General features: G+C 33.2%; 1 long non-coding RNA gene and 1 pseudogene across 2 annotated transcripts in view; both read right to left on the bottom strand.

The window, feature by feature from the left end:
- Window positions 1-19,851, bottom strand: part of LOC134256800 (uncharacterized) — a 101,957-nt gene that overhangs the window by 38,098 nt on the left and 44,008 nt on the right. The window lies entirely within an intron of this gene.
- On the bottom strand, window positions 1,326-2,958 carry LOC134256802 (uncharacterized; annotated as a pseudogene).

Here is a 19,851-nt window from a genome sequence, read left to right as displayed (position 1 = left end):
AATGTCAAAATGAGCTAATAGTTTGAAACTACTGGATTTCTAGACATATAAGTAGTAAGGGGAACAGAGAACAGTGAGTCTACAGTAAATCTGGCAGGTCATGGGTTTTCCCCATAAAGGTCATGAGGTAGAAGGGGGGGGTCTACAGTAGGGGGTAGCCTAAGTAGGGGTAGTCTACAGTCAAGGGAGTTCTTGAGTCAGGGTGAGTACCGTCAATAACGTTCTGGGATTTCCCACCATTTTGAGACATCCTATGTTTCTGATTTTTAAGATTATAGAAACAACTGTATCCACAGCAACAACATAAGGATGTTACTAAATTTAGAATAATCGAAAGACAACAAGTAATATTTTGAGGTTTGTGTCCACATTCAACAATGCGACAGATAGTTGATTTGCATAGCAACAGTCCAATATCATACCTAAGAATAATTAATTTAGAAAAAATACAGAGCTCTTGGGGACAGGGTTGCAACCACAGTAACAAGATTAAGGAATTACTAAATTTAGAATTACAGGCAGATACCCAGCAACATTCAAAAGTTAAGACTACATTTACGATTTATAGTCGGTCTTGGGTGGTGTAGGAAATTAACTATACCTAGAAACAAGGCAAGATGAAAACTTATTTTAAGATCCTAAATACATCTGTAACCACAGCAACAGTGTAAAGTATTTCTAAATTTAGAATTAACAAAATATTGTATCCAAGCATGGTTTGAAAACGCGGTTTCTTCGTAGGACCACTTCTTTAATATGAAGGCAAAATTCAGCATAAAAAGTGCAAAGCATTTCTTCACTTCACTTTTTTTGCATCAGAGAGGAAGAACCATTCATCAACTCTATACAGTAAGTAAACTGTCATTATCCTTTAACAAAGTTTTAAGATTCTCAATCTTTTGGTTATCAGGAGATCAAAAGACAACAGAGATGGTACAAATAAGTTTTAATTAGCATCTTCTGTTACAAAGTAATGCAAGGTAAAGTGTAAACAAAGTGTTACAAGTACATATAAAATGGATTTCACCATTTGTCAATTTTAAAAGCACAATGTCCCTTAATGTCTTGGCAGCACTCATGAAAGAAGATATAAGTTAATACATTTTCAAGCAGACAAACATACACTAATCAAACTGAACATAAAAATGATTTACATCAAATTAAAAAAAGTTGTTACACTTACTTGACTTTTTAAAACAGTTAAGTTAGTTATTATTTTGATCTGTTCACAATCATCGCGAGCTCAGGGTGGTATTGTTGGATTTTGTATATTTCACACGGATACACACAGGCTTTCACTAAATGGTGTACCATAAATCAAACAACTAGAGCGTTGTAAACTTCACTCTTTTAGCCGAGGTACAGCTATCTAATTTAGACAACTTATCTTCTATAAAGTTTAAGATAATTTTAATTTGCTCGCAATCCAAGGTCACTCTGGCCAGGGGTGTTTTTAAGACTTCGACTTGCTCTAAGACATCTTGCTTGCTCTGTTTCTTCATCCTCTTCTTCAATTTACACATCTTGTCCGGATTTGTTCGCCTGTTAATGAAACAGAAACAACCTTAGTTACAGAGTGTCAGATTCCACATTCAATTAATTTATATCCAACATTTGGTGATTATTGGTTTGCGAGTTTTAATAATTGATATTTAAACATTCATTACCTCAAAGTAGCCAGGATGGAGTCTTCCACCTGACTAAATCGACACTTATCATTATCCGAGTTACTGGTAACTGGCAACTGCAGTTTGAATCGAGTGTCGGCAGGTAGCTGGAAACCGGTGCAAAGGTGCCCCAGTTACCCTGGCTCTCTGGTGTACGACTTAGGGGTCTAAAGAGATCGAGAGAGATAGGGTGAAAGACACTTACTTTTTATTATGTTCAAACTAAATTATCGAAATTATTTAAACCTGCTTTTTCTGAAGTTCAAAAGATTTAATTTAACTGCATAAAAATCAGTTAGCTAATAGTTTATAAATTTAACAATATGAAAATGTAATGACTAAAGATTTTTTTTTTTTTAAGTTATTAAATATACATATAACACATTCTGGTACATAACGTTACACAAGAATCCAATCTTTACCTTTTTAATGACTCATTTTCTTTGCCAATTGTACTTAATGTCGAATGGTAATTTGGAGAGGGAGGGGGTGGAATATAACTTCAATAAAAGAGTGAGAGAAAATGTGAAAATAAAATACACACAGCACTTACGGTTTTTACTTTCATATTTTTAATTTTATTTTATTATTATTTTTATTATAATCATGTTTTTAATTTTGATAAAGATATCGAACTAGGTTTAAAAATTTGGAAAAAAAATTAAAAACTCAAAAAGTGATTAAATCAGATTAATTTTCGTTTCACAAAATTACACTGACCTAGATGGAAAATGTATATGATTCCAATTCCTTCCCCATTTTAACCCATAACTCCTCAAAATCACTAAAGGAATCTGTGGATTTGCTTGCGTCTCTGTGATAAGAAATACACAGTCCCATACTAAGGGTAATCATGTGTTATATAAATACAAATTATAGATATTGTATTTTATATATTCTTATTTATCAACTTTAAACAGAATAAAAGAAAAAAAGACGAACAAGAACTGTGTTCACCAACAATAAAGCTAACATATCTTTATAAGAAAATATAAAATTCTAATTAAAAATAAAATTCGAATTAAAAATAATGTTTTAAAAAAATTGAAAAACTTATAAAACTTAACAGTCATAAACCTAAAAGAAAAGCTTCTTAACTTTGCACCTAAAATAATTTAGCTAATTCTTAAAACAAAGAAGGATATGGAAATAACGAACAGTATTCAATCTCAACGTCCATTAAACAAATATACAAAATAAGAGCAGAGCAAACACAGACCTCCGAAACATCAGAGGTGGGATCAGGTGCCATGTATTTTACTTACAGGAAATCAACGAATTCTTCTGCCATAATTGTCACTGATATTCTGTCAATGATAATATCTGTTTGCACCCCCCCCCCGGTCTAGATTCTCTTTGACGGACGTTTTGCTCGTACGAAAAAGGGCGTGTGTGTTGGGGTATCATCACTCTAATTGATGGATTGAAAAACGATTGAGAAGTTTGCGTATTATTCTTTTTAAGTCACCTGAGTAAACTCAGGTGACCTATTGCTATCCGTTTTCGTCCGTCGTCGTCCGTCGTGTGTCGTGTGTTAACATTTGAACATTTTCAGCTTCTTCTCTGCAACCACTGCAGCAATTTCAACCAAATTTGGCACAAAGCATCTATGGGTGAAGGGAAACAAAATTTTGAATTTCATGATCCCTGCCCCCCTGGGGCCTGAGGGGTGGGGCCAAAACCACTAAAATTAATGCAATCTTTAAAAATCTTCTTCTTTACTCCTGGACATCAAGCAGTCAAACTATTTGCATGATTGTAATCAGCATTGAGTCCTCTACCAAAATTGTGAAATTCATGGCCCTGGGGTCAGGGGTTCTAGTGTTAGGGCGGGGCTCTATTGATTATATAGTAAAAATACATGATTTCTTTGAAAATCTTCTTCTCTGCTCCTGGGTATTAAATAAACAAAGTAAGTAAAAAGTTATGATGAGCAAGAGTGCCTCTACCAAAATTGTGAATTTCAAGGCCCAAGGGTCAAGGGTTCTGGTGTTGGGGGCTGATTGATTATATAGTGAAATTACATGAATTCTTTGAAAATCTTCTTCTCTGCTCCTAGGTATTAAATAAACTAACTAAGTGCATATTTATGATGAGCAAGAGGGCCTCTACCAAAATTGTGAATTTTATGGCCCCAGGGTCAAGGGTTCTGGTGTTGGGGGGGGGGCTCTATTGTTTTTAAAGTGAAAATACATGAATTCTTTGAAAATCTTCTTCTCTGCTCCTAGGTATGAAATAAACTAACTTAGTGCATAGTTATGATGAGCAAGAGTGCCTCTACCAAAAATTATGAATTTTATGGCCCCAGGGTCAAGGGTTCTGGCGTTGGGGGGGGGGGGGGGCTCTATTGATTATATAGTAAAAATACATGATTTTTTTGAAAATCTTCTTCTCTGCTCCTAGGTATTAAATAAACTAACTAAGTGCCTACTTATGATGAGCAAGAGTGCCTCTACAAAAATTGTGAATTTTATGGCCCCAGCATCAATGGTTCTGGTGGGGGGGGAGGGGGACTTTATTGTTTATAAAGTGAAAATACATGAATTCTTTGAAAATCTTCTTCTCTGCTCCTAGGTATAAAATAAAATAACTAAGTACATTGTGATGATAAGCAAGTGTTCCTCAACTAGGATTGTGAATTTTAAGGCCCCAGGGTCAAGGTTTCTGTGTGTGTGGGGGGGGGGGGGTGCTCTATTGATTATATATTGAAAATATGTGAATTCCTTGAAAATCTTTTTCTCTGCTCCTAGGTATTAAATAAACTAACTAAGTGCATAGTTATGATGAGCAAGTGTGCCTTAACCAAAATTGTGAATTTAATGGCCCTATCATCAAGGATTCTGGAGTTGGGGGGGCTCTATTGATTATATTGTGAAATTACATGAATTCTTTGAAAATCTTCTTCTCTGCTCCTAGGTATAAAATAAACCAACTAAGTGCATAGTTATGATGAGCAAGAGTGCCTCTACAAAAATTGTGAATTTTATGGCCCCATGGTCAGGGGTTCTGTGTTAGGGTGGGGCTCTATTGATTATGTAGTGAAAATACATTAAATTTTTGAAAATGTTCTTCTCTGTCTCTGGGTATGAAGCAGATGAACTACCTTTATAGTTATGATGAGCAAGGGCCCTAATCTTGCAGAATTGTGAATTTCAAGGCCCCAGGATCAGGTGGGGGCTCTACTTAATATATACTGGAAATGAATTTATTGTTTGAAAGCTGGTCCTTTGTATTTATAAAACATTTATTTACTTTTTGATAGGCAATTTTAAGGGTGCCTTTTAAAAATTTGTGCAACCTAGGGTCAGGGTTTATGTCGGAGTGTTAGGTGCACTACTGATTATTGATGAAAGCATTACTGATTAGTTGGAGTGCATTTTTGTTCCCCTACCCTGCATATGGGTACTAGTATTCAGTAACTAAGCTAAGCGCTGCTAAGTTTATTGTTATGATGATCAATGGTGCTCTTTCAAAATTGTGAATGCCATATAACATCTGGCTTAAAACATGTTATTGAATCAAATTCAATACACTGTAACTGAAAGTTGTTGCAAAATGCTCAGGTGACCTATAAGGCCCGTGGGCCTCTTGTTTCATCATCTGAACGTCTTTTGAATCGCTTTTGAAATTACCGCCCGGTTTTTCTACACCTGCGCAAAGGTAATACATCCTGACCGACCTGAACTATTTCCTGACTTTATAAGTCAGGATGTATGTACTTAACGTGTTCTCATTCATTAAATACAGCTTTTATTCAACAGTTCCAATAACTCATTTACTGAGGTCAGGTGAACCGAATTATTCACATAAAATAAAAAAAATATATGAATTTTACATATAATTATCAGGGTACTTCATCTTTTGAAATGTTACTGTGTTGCAGAGTAACTCTGAGAGTTAATGCAAAGAACTAAAATTTCGCGGTGTTTTCGCGATCAAATATAACTAAATCATGATATATGAAAATTGCAATAAGAATAGAATACATGCACACACTTATTTAAAAATCGCTAATTAGTTACACAAATGAATTGATTGTACATATTGATAAAAAGTAGAAACACGTTCTGAAAAGCAGAGGAAATTCTTACCTATACAGTCGTACTACATAACATTTTTGAAAGTAAATTTGCCGTGGTTATTTATCAGATTCCTTGATCGAGTTATCACATTACAAAAAAAGAAACTTTAGAAAATTTAAATATTTCAAAAGTTCCTTGAACATCTTCAAAATTTTAAGCAATTTATTAACATCAATTAAATGACTTCGATGCGATGTTATGTCTGACTTATAGTGCTAAAATAATTCTAAATGCCCTATAGAAAAGACATATTTAAATATTTTTATTAAAAATATTACAATGTATCTTATTGCAACTACCAATTAACACTTACATGTACATGGAAGTTATTTGTCTATGTTCCGTCATGCGTAAAGTCCGGTGAGGAGATAATTGATTATGCAAGGTGAAGCCTTACTGTTTAAGTGCTCTCTCTTTCATAATTGAAAGACGATATAATTGTTCAATAAAAGTCTCAGTTGGAGAGAATTTGCGTGTTTAGATTTTCTAATTATCACAGATCTTACTGTGTCGGCAAGACTTTTACTGTGTTGCAATTATCAAATTTGAATCGTTACTGTGTCGGAGAAAATTATACTGTGTCGGGAGCAACACAGTAAAACTGCTCATGGAGAACCCTGTAGTTATATTTAACAAAAAATTATATATACCTAACGATATTAAGTGACAATGAAATTACTTGCAAGTAGTTTGTTTTAAGTTTAAACAAACAAACAAACAAATTTACAATTTTTTTTCTATTTTACTGATAAACCTACAAGAAAGCTTCCAACACTGCAGCGCATTTTTATTTAAGATTTTAGTCGATATCTAAATAATTAACCTTGATAAATGCAAGAAACGTGACTTATTCGTGACGGTGTATGTAAACACATACAAAGGAAAATATCAAATTAAGGCTTATAACTAAATATAGTAATTGTAATTGTGTAAATTTTGTTCATTTATCCACAGGGTCCTTGTACTTAAAAAATATTATAGTCACTGTCTCTTATGTTACATATTCTAAATGTGTGAGATTGTCTCACACACAAATGTAATTTAATTTTGGAAACTCTTTCAACACTTTTATTCCTCCCTTACATTGCTATTATATTAAATTAATTATCCCTACATACAAGAACTATTGTTTTTAGATCCCTCAGTATCTGTCTCCCTTATTTTGGTTTGCAATCAGTTAATGCTTATAAGGGTGTGATTAGATTCAGCACGAAATCAGGGGGAGGCTAAAGGTCACATGATGATGATGACGTTGAAAAGTTCGTGCAGAATTCGCGCCGTTACAACAGAGCTAAGATGTTCCAGCTAAGCTACGCTGATAGGCATAATTGTTATAATGCTAACACTGGACTTATATACATTTGCTGAAGCTACGAGATGTCCAAACAATCATGGATTGGTAAATTGCGCACTCTACCACAGCAATTGTGTTAGCTTTGCCGTCAATGTCCAGATAAGCGAAATTCGCGTTGCCAAGTGTGCCGTCACCATCGTCGTCAACGGAAATCCACGGCTCACTTTGAATTTCCAATAGTGCGGAGCATTCATGGAATCCAATGTCATGATATACCGGTATTTGGTAAGTAATACATATACATTGCGGAAATTCAAAGTGTGTGGATTATGGGGAGGGGAGCTTTCAAATTAAATTGTTTTGACCACTTAATTTATCATTTATGAACTATAAGATGCTTGTCTTAATATGGTATGGTGTGGTATTTTTGGTGATTTTCTATAGGAGGGGGGGGGGCTTATAGACTTGCAAAATATCGTGAGAAAAATGAGAACACGTGATAATTTCATCAGCCAATCAATCAGTTTGATCTTTGCTATGGAATGTTTATGTTGTATCGGTTCGCCAATTTCAATCCAGATGTGTTCCGAAAGACAAAGTTCGTGTGTTACGGACTTTTTTTATTTTGGTCATCGAAAACTAATATGTTCGTTTCAATTGTAAATGTTTTGTACTTGAAAGTTGCATGATGTAAAATGGAACAGCCGAAAATGAATCTAACCACAAATATTTGAGTTTGAGTCAGCACTGATCATGAAAAGAAAGAAAAGGGAAAAAAACTGTTTATGTAAATAAAATGGTATTTTTGAAAGAAACGACAATCAAGAGTTCGGGTTCGGCATACTTCTAAGGAACTTTGAAACGTTCCCTTACCATACATAGTATTTTACCGGAAGTAATTCATAAACATGGATCATGCCATACAGTGGCCCAATAAGGTATGAAATGAACTTTACACAGGGTAAGGAATCCAAACTAAAATAGATTCTGGCTAAAGTGAGCATGTATTACAGAAATTTTATAAATCAAGATGTCTGTATATATGTTATATGTAATGTTCCGAAGCTAAACAGGAAGGAAGTAATAAAAAAAGATTTTGCAATAAAAAAAGAAAGAAAAAAACATTGATAATCTTGATTGCACAAAATTTAATTTTGTAAATACTGTAAAATCACAACATTTTCGTGGGGTCAAATTTTCGTGGTTTGAGGAAAATTTCTTGGTTCGTGGGGATTTGATTTCGTGGATCAAGAATTAATGAGTACTTATGTGTGTGAAATTTTACATTTCGTTGTGGACATGAATTCGTGGGTCTTGTCATACCATGAAAAAAACGAAAATTAACCCCCCACGAAAATTTGTGATTCCACAGTATGACTGGGGAAATAATACTGTGATAAAATAATACCAGTGATAAAAATAACATGTAATAAACTTTGATCACTTCAAGTCCCGAGACTAAGCGAACCACTTGTTAACTTACTCCCTCTCATATAAATGCATTTAAAAAAAATACTTAAAAGTTATACACTTAGGTCAGTTAGCAATACAGACGATGATCTGTTTGACGAAGCGCGTACTAGAGGTCAGCATGTAACCCTCCTCTTGTCTATAAATAGTTCATTGTATTTTTATTATAATATGTGTGTTTATTTCCATCAATGATAAATTGAAAATCAAAGTACTGAAAGTACTGAAAAGCGGTTAGCATGCTTTCATCTAATATGTACCGAAAAAGTGCATAAAATGATGATATTTAAGTATGCATATCTTTGCCCAATGTCATCAGAGAAGAAAAACCCAGACATTCTGTTTTTGTAATACTTTACGCAATAGTAAAATCAATAACATTCAAAACTGATGTCACAGATGGATGCAATCTAATTAAAATTAGATGTTCCGAATCCGCTACTGCTTCTCAAACATCTAACAACATCCTATTTGGGGTCATGTAAGAGTGAATCTTCGATTAGGCAAAGAAAATGGTTCCTCCGAAATCCTGGCTAATAGTTCAGATGGGTTTCTTGTTTTCACCACCCAACCAAAACACCCGAGGAGTTTTGAAGTAAAAAGATATGCATTGCAAAAGTTGTGTTATGTATGACGTGTGGGGTATCTTGTATAGTTTGTGCTCTTTCGTTTGCATTATTCACGTTTAGATGCCAGACTGCAGAAGATACATGAAATTTATTCCAAAATTACTTTAATTCAACGTAAAACAGTATCAATAATGATGATATGTAGCCGTGGAATTAATTTGAGAACTGTTTACCGAGGCTTGAATCTACATGGCCAAAGTGTTTGTGTTTACTTGTACATGTATTCATAATTGAAAGGTCACTCTGATGTGACCCCAAATGGGATGTTAGATGTTTCAGAAGCGGTAGCGGATTTGGAACATTTAAATAAATTTTAATAAGATTGAAATGCATGTTTCAAAATTTAAACATGAGATTTCTTCAGTTTGAAAGACAGGAAGTGCATTTTTAAAAATTCTCTCTTGATGGCATCCAATTGTTCTCTGGATAAAAAAAAATTATGTTGATGTTGAAAATTTCATTGTCTTTTATTCTCTATTGAATCTGAAATTAGGTAATTGTAAAGCCTACTATAACAAACAACTAAAAAATGACAAGTTAAATTCTTTAGATTAATGGATTTGGAGTAGTGTAGATCTACAGCTGGCTAGTCAGAGAAAAAAGGATGGCTGAGGAGAGACTTTGTAAATGAATTGATATCAGAGAGATTCAGTTGTGTAGGCTCATCGCGGCAATATAATTAACCTGTCAACGAGGGATGCTTACTTTTTCTAGGCAACAGATCCCACCTCTTGAACTTTCAGGAGTCAGCTTTTCTTCTAAAATCGATCATTGATCATTCTGTATTTTGATACAGATACTGAATACTTCCTTTAGTAATATTATAAACTACTACTTCTACGGGAAGACTGGCGAGTAACAAGATTATCAAGCTTTATGAAATATATTTTATTGACTTTTCAAACAAGTAAATGTTCGAATAAAGTAAATGGTATATGAGAATCATTTGAAAGAAGTCTTGCACAATATAAGGCACAATATCTAGATAAGGACATATAAGGTGTTTTTATCATATACTCTTCATGCAATATTGTTCTCAAATAAAACATGAAAAGGAAAGTTGTGTAATCAATCAATACTAGTATTTAAAAATTCAAATGTACATTAAAAATCAGTGTAACTTAAGAAGTTATCAGTGTCACTTTCTTCAATATGTCGGTTAAACAATATACACTGATTTCTTTTCTATCAATGTGCCTCTAAACACCTGTATTTTAATTTTATTCTTCTCAAACGTTTAAAACAATAATCGACAAATTGGACAAATTCAAATTTTAAAAGTATTTTCACAGCTAATAATACGTTCCCTAGGAATTGATCAAATTTTCAAAACTTATAAATAAGCATTAAGTATAAATTTTAAATTTTTGCTAATTGCCGAAATTTTTCATACCTCATTCTTCTGTGAAAATAATATCGGTTGATTTTTAGAAGAGGATCACAATGCTGATTAAAATTAATATACATGTATATTTCTCCATTTTTTTTTCAAAATTGATTTTACTACTTTAAGTGCTCCATTATTTTTTACAAAACTAATAGTAAGTAATCCCTTATGATCGATTAGATAAATTATCAAAGACGGAGTAGTGAATTTATCCCTGGGAGCAAAGCTTTTATAATCTGTTTATTAGACAGAGAAGAAAAGAGAAGAAAAAACAAACGTTTCATAGTGGAGGTAACCCTATTGTTTCCATAAAACGTTACAAAAAGTGTAAAACTTACAGATGCGTTCGGTGTTTTTTATAAAAGCGCTTTTCAGGTCTTAACTTAATAAATGGTGTTTCTTAATACTTTGGCGAGGAAAATCAAACTCGATCGAGAGATTTGCTGATGTTTTTGCAGTCTGTAATAACCTCCAACCTGCTGTTTAATAAACTTTCAAAAATAAACTAACAGTTGCCAGAAATCGCGATCGCGCGATACACATGTAATAAGGACCAAATTCTCAGTTCTTAAAAGTAAGTGTAGTAAGTATTGTCAATGCTTTGGTAAATATACTAATAAGAATTCGATATAATCGTTATAATAGCCACTCTTCATACACAGCATATACTTCGTTAGTACGAAGTGATATAGTAGGGGCTGGCTTTAGTCAGACTTCACAGCATATTGTCAATCTCTAACCAGGGGGCGTATTACACCGACAGTATACAAATCATTTGCTGAAGTTACCGTTGTCGATAGGTAGGTCCTTGTGGAAGTTTCCGGTTTTGGTTGCAGAAGGATAAGGTTACGAGCGATAAAGCGATGCCGATAGGTAGGGCCTTATGGAGGTTTCCGGTTGCCGACACATGCCATATAGCGGCTAGCGAAGCTAACCGCTTAAAAAATTAGGTGTAGAGCACAAAGAAATGATAAACCATCTTCAGGGAAATCCATTACAAAAAGAACACTATTTAGAAGGCATGCACTGTTTAAATCAAAACGGGATAAATTACCCTCAAGATCGGAAATAGAATTAAACTAAATACATGCTTTATCTTCGGATGATAATTATGATTCTATATTTGATGCGTCAGATATATAAATACAAGTTGGTTTGTGAAGATGTTTTATTTTTATATTTATAGGCTTTTTTGCATGGGCAGTACTTACTACTATAGCTCTGATACTCCTCATAGTCCAGAAACTTGTGTTACAGAGATGTGACTTGAAATGTTGCACACAACCTTTAATACCATCCCCACCACAACCACAAACAATGGAACCTTTTGAGGATAGAATACCTATGAATCCTATTATCCACACCCCTCCATCGCAAGCCTCAACTACTGACACCCCAAGCACAGTAATGTCAACTCCTGACACCCCAAGCACAGTAACCTTAAGTGCTCCTTTGGTTTCTCAACATGAGCCAGTATCGGCTAATACAAGGTCAAAGAAGAAATTGTTCTAGACTAAAATGATATACGAGTCTTGTGAACGGTATATGTGCATACATTCTCAAAAGAATACAGGTATATTCTTTTTACATTTGTGATGTTTTACAACATGATGGTAATTGAGCATATAAATTTAGCTGTGTTGTCAGAAAAGATGATGTACATTTTTTTTAATTGATTGTTTTATTTTGAGAAAATGTATTGTTATCATACATATGACAACAAGTTAGTGTTTATGTTTGTGTATTACTTTTGATAATGATACATACAGAGTTATTTTGACAAGAAAAAAAATTGTGAAAAATAATTCTTGAGAAAAACAGCTATTAAGCTGTCCCCCCTTTTTTTACTTGATTGTTTTATAAGAGCTGCTCCCGTTTTTTTTACTTTGTTTTAAATGAGATATACTATGTGATGGGTAATTAATTGGGTTGTCAGATAATATGTACATTTTTTTAATTGATTGTTTTATTTTGAGATGACGTATTGTCATCATATGTATGACAACAATGAGTGTTAGTGGGATATTTTTACACAAGTAAGTGTTTATGTTTGTGTATTACTTCTGATAGACATACAGAGTTATTTTGACAAGAAAAAAAATCTATGTGAAAAATAATTTTGAAAAACAGCTATTGAAGGTGCTTAGACACAGATTTGAAGTTAATATTTACTCAAATTTTCTGTATAATTTCATGATTTATATGATGCTATAGCATTTCATACGAAAATTTGATAAAAATCTTATATGGAAGTTATTGAAACTTCGAATTTCTGGACGCGTTTGGTAGACACATCCTTTTACTTTCACAAATTTGAACTTTATTCTTATTACTTTAGAAAAGTAGCAATTTTAGTGTTTATTAATGAAAAATATATAAACTATAATGCAGAAATTTCAGAGTAGAAATGTAGAAAGCAAAATCCTCTTACCAGTATTGTCACTCCGTGCTCAGTGGTGTGAGCAGAGTTTAACAATTGAACACATCCGGTGAAACGTAAACATTAACAACAACAGAGCTCGTGCGTGCCCTGTTTACAAAAACAGTTTACGTTTCACGGGTGTATTGAATTTGTTAAACTCTGTACACAACTACACAACACTGAACTCGGGTTGACAATACTTAAGTTAGTGGGTTTTGCTTTCGCACGTTTTTTCTCTGAATTTTCTGGATTATAGATGTAATATTATTCATTAATACACAACAAAATTGCTACTTTTCTGAAGTATTAAGGATCAAGTTTGAAATCGTGAAAGTGCAAGGATGTGTTAATCAAATACCTTCCGAAATTTGTAGTTTCAATAGGTAATTTCCAGATTAAATAAGTTTTTAATTTTATTTTCGTGTGAAATGCTATAGCAACATATAAGTTTTGATATTATACAGAAAATTTGAGAAAATATAAACTTAAAATCTGTGTCTATGCACCTTTAAGCTATCCTCCCTTTTATTTTACTTGATTGTTTTGTAAAGCTGTCCCCCTTTTTTTTTTACTTTGTTTTAAATGAGAGTTTTACTTGCTTGATTTGTTTTCATTTCTGATGTTTTCCTGTGATGGGTTATTAATTGGGTTGTCAGATGATGTACATCTTTTTTAATTGATTGCTTTATTTTGAGATGGTGTATTATTATCATACAAATGACAACAATGCCTATTAGTGGGATGTTATTTACACAAGTTAGTGTTTATATATGTATATTACTTTTATAGTTTTGAATTTCATTAAAGTTTTTGAGTTGAACAGACTTTGTGTTTTCTTTGCATGATTGATTATTTACTGTTTAACATCCCTCTCCAGAATATTTCACTGATATTGAGACGTCACCATTGTCGGTGAAGGGCTGCTAATTTAGGCCTATGCTCGACTTTTGTGGCCTTTGAGCAGGAAGACGTCGCGCATAGAATTGGGGCTGATTTTGTAACGTCAAAATTTACTTTTCTGACGTTATTGTTTTGTGTCGTTTAAGCGTTAAAACGTCAAAAATTTAAGGCGTAACAAATTAGACTAGACATTCTATTTTCTCTCCAGCTTTCTGAAAAATGTCTTATTTTTTTATGTTTCTTTCAAAACAAAATTTTATTTATTTGCACATTTTAAAAATAACATTTTATCTGTTAAAAGTTTTTTTCCAGGAAATAGAAAATACAGCTTACATTAATGTTATTCGCCCAGTTAAAAATACCATAATACACATATTTGTGTCAAAGTAACAAAACCGACTAGACATCAAATTCGCTATATTAATCTCTCCTACTGCATGTCCATTACATTTTAAAGAAGCATTTGACTACTTCTTGATTTGCACATTTCATTTATCAACTTATTTTTACGAATGAACCCGTTATATAGTAAAATTTCTTTATCAAACATTCTATCTTTTCTTGTAAATTGTCAAAATTACGGTATGTTACAGAATGCATCCTATTTAACGAACAGTTGGAATAGTCCGTAAATTATAAATTTATTAATGAATTTTGTGTAACATCATCACAGGAAGTTTTAAAAGCTTGGTACAAATCGCCAGAAAAATCCACGTACCCAAAACGATAAAATGACCAAAAGTATTAACATCCGTCGTTTACAGTGTTACAAGTTACGCATTTTCAAACCCCAACACTATGCGCGACGTCGGAGGAATCTTTATCGTGCCACACCTGCTGTGACATGGGGCCTCGATTTATACAATCTCATCCGAAGGACCGCCCCATTCAGTCGCCTTTTACGACAAGCAAGGGGATACTGAGGACCTATTCTAACCCGGATCCCCACGGGGCTCTTTTGTAAGTAGTAAGGGGGACAGAGAACAGTCAGTCTACAGTCAGGATGACGTCATGGGATTTTCCCGTAAAGGTCATATAAGGTCACAGTCAAGGGTGGAGTCTACAGTCAATGACGTCATGGGTTACTTTAGTGCAAAGAGTGAATCTACAGTCAAGGACGTCATGGGTTACCTTAGTGCAAAGAGTGAGTCTACAGTCAAGGAGTCTACAGTCAATGACGTCATGGGATTTTCCCAACATGTCTCAAAGTCACCTTTGCATAGTAACACTCAAAGGAAATTACTATGAAAACACCTTTCTTGACTCAATGGTTGTGCTATTAAAGTCACCTTAGTTCACATAGCAATAGTCGAAGAATGATACTATAAATATCTACTATCAGGGTCACCTTAGTTCGCATAGCAACAGTTGAAGGGTGATACTATAAATGTTTACTAGCAGGGTCACTTTAGTTCCCATAGCAACAGTTGAAGGATCATGCTATGAATCACACTTTCGGGACCTTCTCTCTGCTATAAAAACGGTAATTTTTTTTATATTCCGTGCACAATTTGAAGATACAAGTCAACTGAATAAGTAAGTAACAGTTTAATAACATTTTCTATCATATATTTTTTTTTACAAAGTTTTACATTCAAAAAAATTCTACCCATAGTAACAGGATAAGATAGATTTTCTGGTCTTTATAAAACCCTAGGGTTTAGTTTTAATTACGACACTGAAGTTCAGTTAAAATATCAAAAACTCAAGTAAGTATTCAGTCATTTCTTGCATCAGAAAAACAATCATTCATCAAACTCAAACAATAAAATTTTGTTATACTTGAACGACAAAATCATTATCCCTTTAACTTTTCTAAATTATTTTTAACCCAACCCCACAAAAAAGAAAAGAAAAAGAATATCATTTAAGATTGAATGTACAATCATTATCAAATACAACATAACATATATAAAGTTTATTTTAAATTCTAAAATCTGGTTACATACAATAGTTCATAAATTGAACACACTTGTGAATATTTTGAACAAATAAAAAGACAGTTTATGAAAAAAAAAATAATCAATGAAAATCATACACTATCTTAATCATATACAGTCTACAAAGTCGTAAATTTCACTTTTTTCGGGGAAGACTTTGGTAGTTGATCCTCCAGGTAGTTCACAATGATTTTGATTTGTTTTACATCCTGGATTATGCGTTCTACCAGGGAATCAACTAGCTCGATCTGTTCCCTTAATTTTGCTTTAGGTTCCCGAATCCTTTTTTCTAGAATTGCGGCTTTTTTGGTTCTCTCCTTCTTGAAGAAATAATAAAAACAATATTCCAGCAATTTAATAACCTTTTTTTTAATTGCATAAGTTTTTTTTAATTTCAAAGCACTGTTTCGTCAATATTTTTCAACAATAATTTCTGGTGTGGTATTCCCTTTTAATTAAGCATTAATTTAGGTCTTTTACCTGAAGGTGGTTAAAATGGAGTCCTCTGCATCTTTAAATGATGTAGACTCCTTGTCAGCTGGCGGCCAATTAGTATCATGAGTCGGGGAATAGTCACTTCCATTTATCGGTTTAAATAATTGACTTTCCGGTGTTGGACTTGGCGGTCTTAAGAGAGAGAGAGGGAGAGGGAAAAAGACATTTAATGCATGTCTGTATTATATCTTAATTTATCTCAAATTACCGAAACTATTCAAACCTGTATTTTTATTGTTTGAGGTGTAAAAGATTATTTATTTCTTGATTTAACCACATAAAAATCAGTTGTTCAATTAAGTGACTAAACAATGTGAACACTTTCAGTGTCATATGAATGCCTATACCTATTTTAAATACATGTACAGTGTATTACAACGTAAATATTTTGGTAATTATGTTACATGGAAAAGTAATCTTTATCTTTGAACTGTTGAGGTTGATTGTGCACTGCTGACAGTTCTTAAAGTGGTATGGAAGGTTGGGGATGGAGGGGAGGGGATATAACTTCAATAAAAAAAAGGACAGAAAAAATTGTAAAATAAAATACTTGTAAGTTATTTTTTATGGGAAAACATTTATTAGTCTTTTACTAAAATGATATATCAAGAAAGAAAAGAGGGATAACTCTTATTGGTATGAAAAAAAACTGATTTAACCAGAGTTTACAAAATTGCTTACGGAGGTGGGAATGCTGTCCTTTCCAACTCCTCCCCCATTTGTATCCACATCTCCTCAAAGTCTGCAAACGAATCTGCGGATTTTGTTGCGTCACTGTGATAGTGTAAATTTAATCAATTTTTTTTTTTAACTTTTAAAAAATCATTTAATGACAAGACAAAACAACAATCAAAATTAATCAAAGTACTGTGAGTACTGAAAGACGGTGGCATGAATGATTTTGTTTGTTTAACAATTAACACCCGTTTGGAGAATAAAATTTTTAGCAGTGAAGGATATTTTTCTGACTAGCAATTACTGCGACATAGGATTTCAATCGGAATTAAGGGCCCATATCCATGTCACGCAATAGGAGTCGAATCCGCGACGTAAGGATTGACTTCTTCAGGTCCTTGTGAGTCCAAGCAAACCCGCTACGTCAAATGGCGACTGGCAGTATATAAGAAAAGTTGTTTTAAGATTTTGTAAAATGATATGGAAATTATAAATGTTTATTTCAATTTTTCACAATAATGTCAACGAGTACCCGGTTAACCGGGTACTCGATCGAACGTCCGAGTATCGAATACTAAAATCGGTACTCGGTTACTCGGATGTATATTTTTGAATATTTGTAATCTTATTTATTAATGCATTAAACAATCTGTTTTAAAACATGAAATACTCATTGCACTTTTAAAAACAGTAATTAGGGTTTCCTACTCCTCTAAATGACCGTTATCGCCAGTGGCAGTGTTTATATAGTAATTATCGTGACCAATTAAGCACCTGTTACCTAACTTTCCTCACCTCGGCTGTCATCTACCCTTACTTTTCTATTTGCTTGTAAATTGATTATTTGTTTTCACTGAAAATCGTCTATTATGATTAAATAAATTAGATAATTTTGTCAATTCTCATAGAAGCCGGGAAAAGAGACAGATGATATTACATGCGCGATTGTTGATATGATTACGTTTGATTACATACCAATACAAATGGTTGAAGGTAAAGGCTTTAAAAAAACTGATGTCTTTCATTGCACCAAATTACAAAATACCATCCCGTGATACTATAAAATTTGGGATTGAAAAGTGTACTAAAACTGTATATCCACTCTGTTAGGGGAACTTGATCAAGTTCAAGTCAAACTGTACGACTGATACCTGGACGTCAAACGCAGTGAGGAATTATAACAATTACGGAGCAGATTATTTTTTAAAACAAAAACACTGTGAACCACTTATGATTTTTTTCTTGTGTTTATCTGATAAATAAATTAAACTTTAAAAATGTTATATTAAATTTCGTCGGGCACGAAGTACAACAGAAATACATAAGTAACGGGTAAACCTCCTATCAGAGCATGTGGTTTTATTTCTACAAGAGTTTACAATGTTTTAACATTCATCAATTTACTTGTTCATATTTAATTACACTTTTACCGAGTACCCGGGTACTCGATCGGAAAAACGTCCGAGTAACCGAGTATTAAAAATTGACCGATTTGACATCCCTAATATATATATATATATATATATATATATATATATATATATATTTCCAAGTAAAATTTTATCCCATATTTGGACCAACTTACCCTGAGGTCATGATTTAAAAAAAGGATATTAGCATAGTGATATTAATATGAAAAATCATAATTTGTAGTTTTTGAGAAGAAAATTGTATTTTGTTATATTTGTTTATTACAATTTAAAACTGAGACCCCCCTCCCCCCATTGGATACCCTAACCAAACATTTGGGACCATAATTTGAAAAGAAAAAATGAATCTAGAATATGTCAGAAAGTTTTCGTATACATTTTGAATTATTTTTTCTGGCCCATGGTTCTTTAGAGGGTCTTTAAATAATACGCCTCATTTTTGTCTATTCCTGATTATCATTGGAAGAGGTATGACCCTTCATTTGAACAGACCTGAATTCCTTTTTCATGGACTTTTTGTGGAAAATTTGGTTGAAATATGGTCCACTAAAAGTCTCAAACGAAAAGTCAACAGAGTTGAACATATAAAACAAAAGAAAATCAGAACTATATAAAGAGAGTTTCAGGGAAGGAATAGACACGCGTTCACACTAATGGCACATTTTGTTTAAATCCTTTTTGAAAAATTTTGAATTAAAAAAAATCATGTCAGTAATTATGTAATGTTATTTAATCAATATCTCGTAATCATGTATGTATGTAAATACCATTAACGTTACAAGGTCATTTCTTTGTTAAGAAGTTTACTAAGTGTGAAATTTCTCCTTTGTGGGAATAAGAAGATTGAATGTGTAGCATTATGAAATTAAATATCTCAAAGGTTCAATTGACCCCAATGTTTGAACTCATTGAAAAGAATTCATACAGCAATTTTATAGGTTGATGAAAAATGTTCAGAAAATTGTCTGAAATGACAAGAGATCTGTGGGCCACAAAGATCACCCGAGACCTACTCTTCCTAAGCTAATTTCCTCTTTTTATTACTAGAAAAAGACCAATTTGTGGTCCAACCCTTCACCTTGTGGCCATGATTTTAACAAATTTTCATTCCTACCTGAGGAAGCTTGCTTGCGAATTTACCAAGGCTCTATTGTTCATGAGGAGAATTTCGAACTTAATTTGGGACTCTGCTCTAACAACCCCCCTTAAAATTGGTGGTCGGGGAAGGGAGTGTTTTGAAAATAAAACCTCGAATCAGTGCTAAAAATGAGACGCACGCACAGACAGACAAACTCAAACTAAGCAACAAGATGAGGATGATCTTTGTATCACATAGAATTTCCGTGTCTAGTGTCAACTCTTGACGTCATAACCGATATCCACATCGATCTTTGCAAGGTAAACACTAGTGGTTTTATTTTCCGTCAGACTGCAAATTTTAATGAGATAATATTTATTAA

This window comes from Saccostrea cucullata, unplaced genomic scaffold (genome assembly GCF_032062105.1).
Source record: "Saccostrea cucullata isolate Sc308-1 unplaced genomic scaffold, CSIRO_AGI_Scuc_v1 ctg4073, whole genome shotgun sequence".
NCBI classification, from domain to species: Eukaryota; Metazoa; Mollusca; class Bivalvia; order Ostreida; family Ostreidae; genus Saccostrea; species Saccostrea cuccullata.
This window is presented reverse-complemented; position numbering and strand designations above follow the sequence as displayed.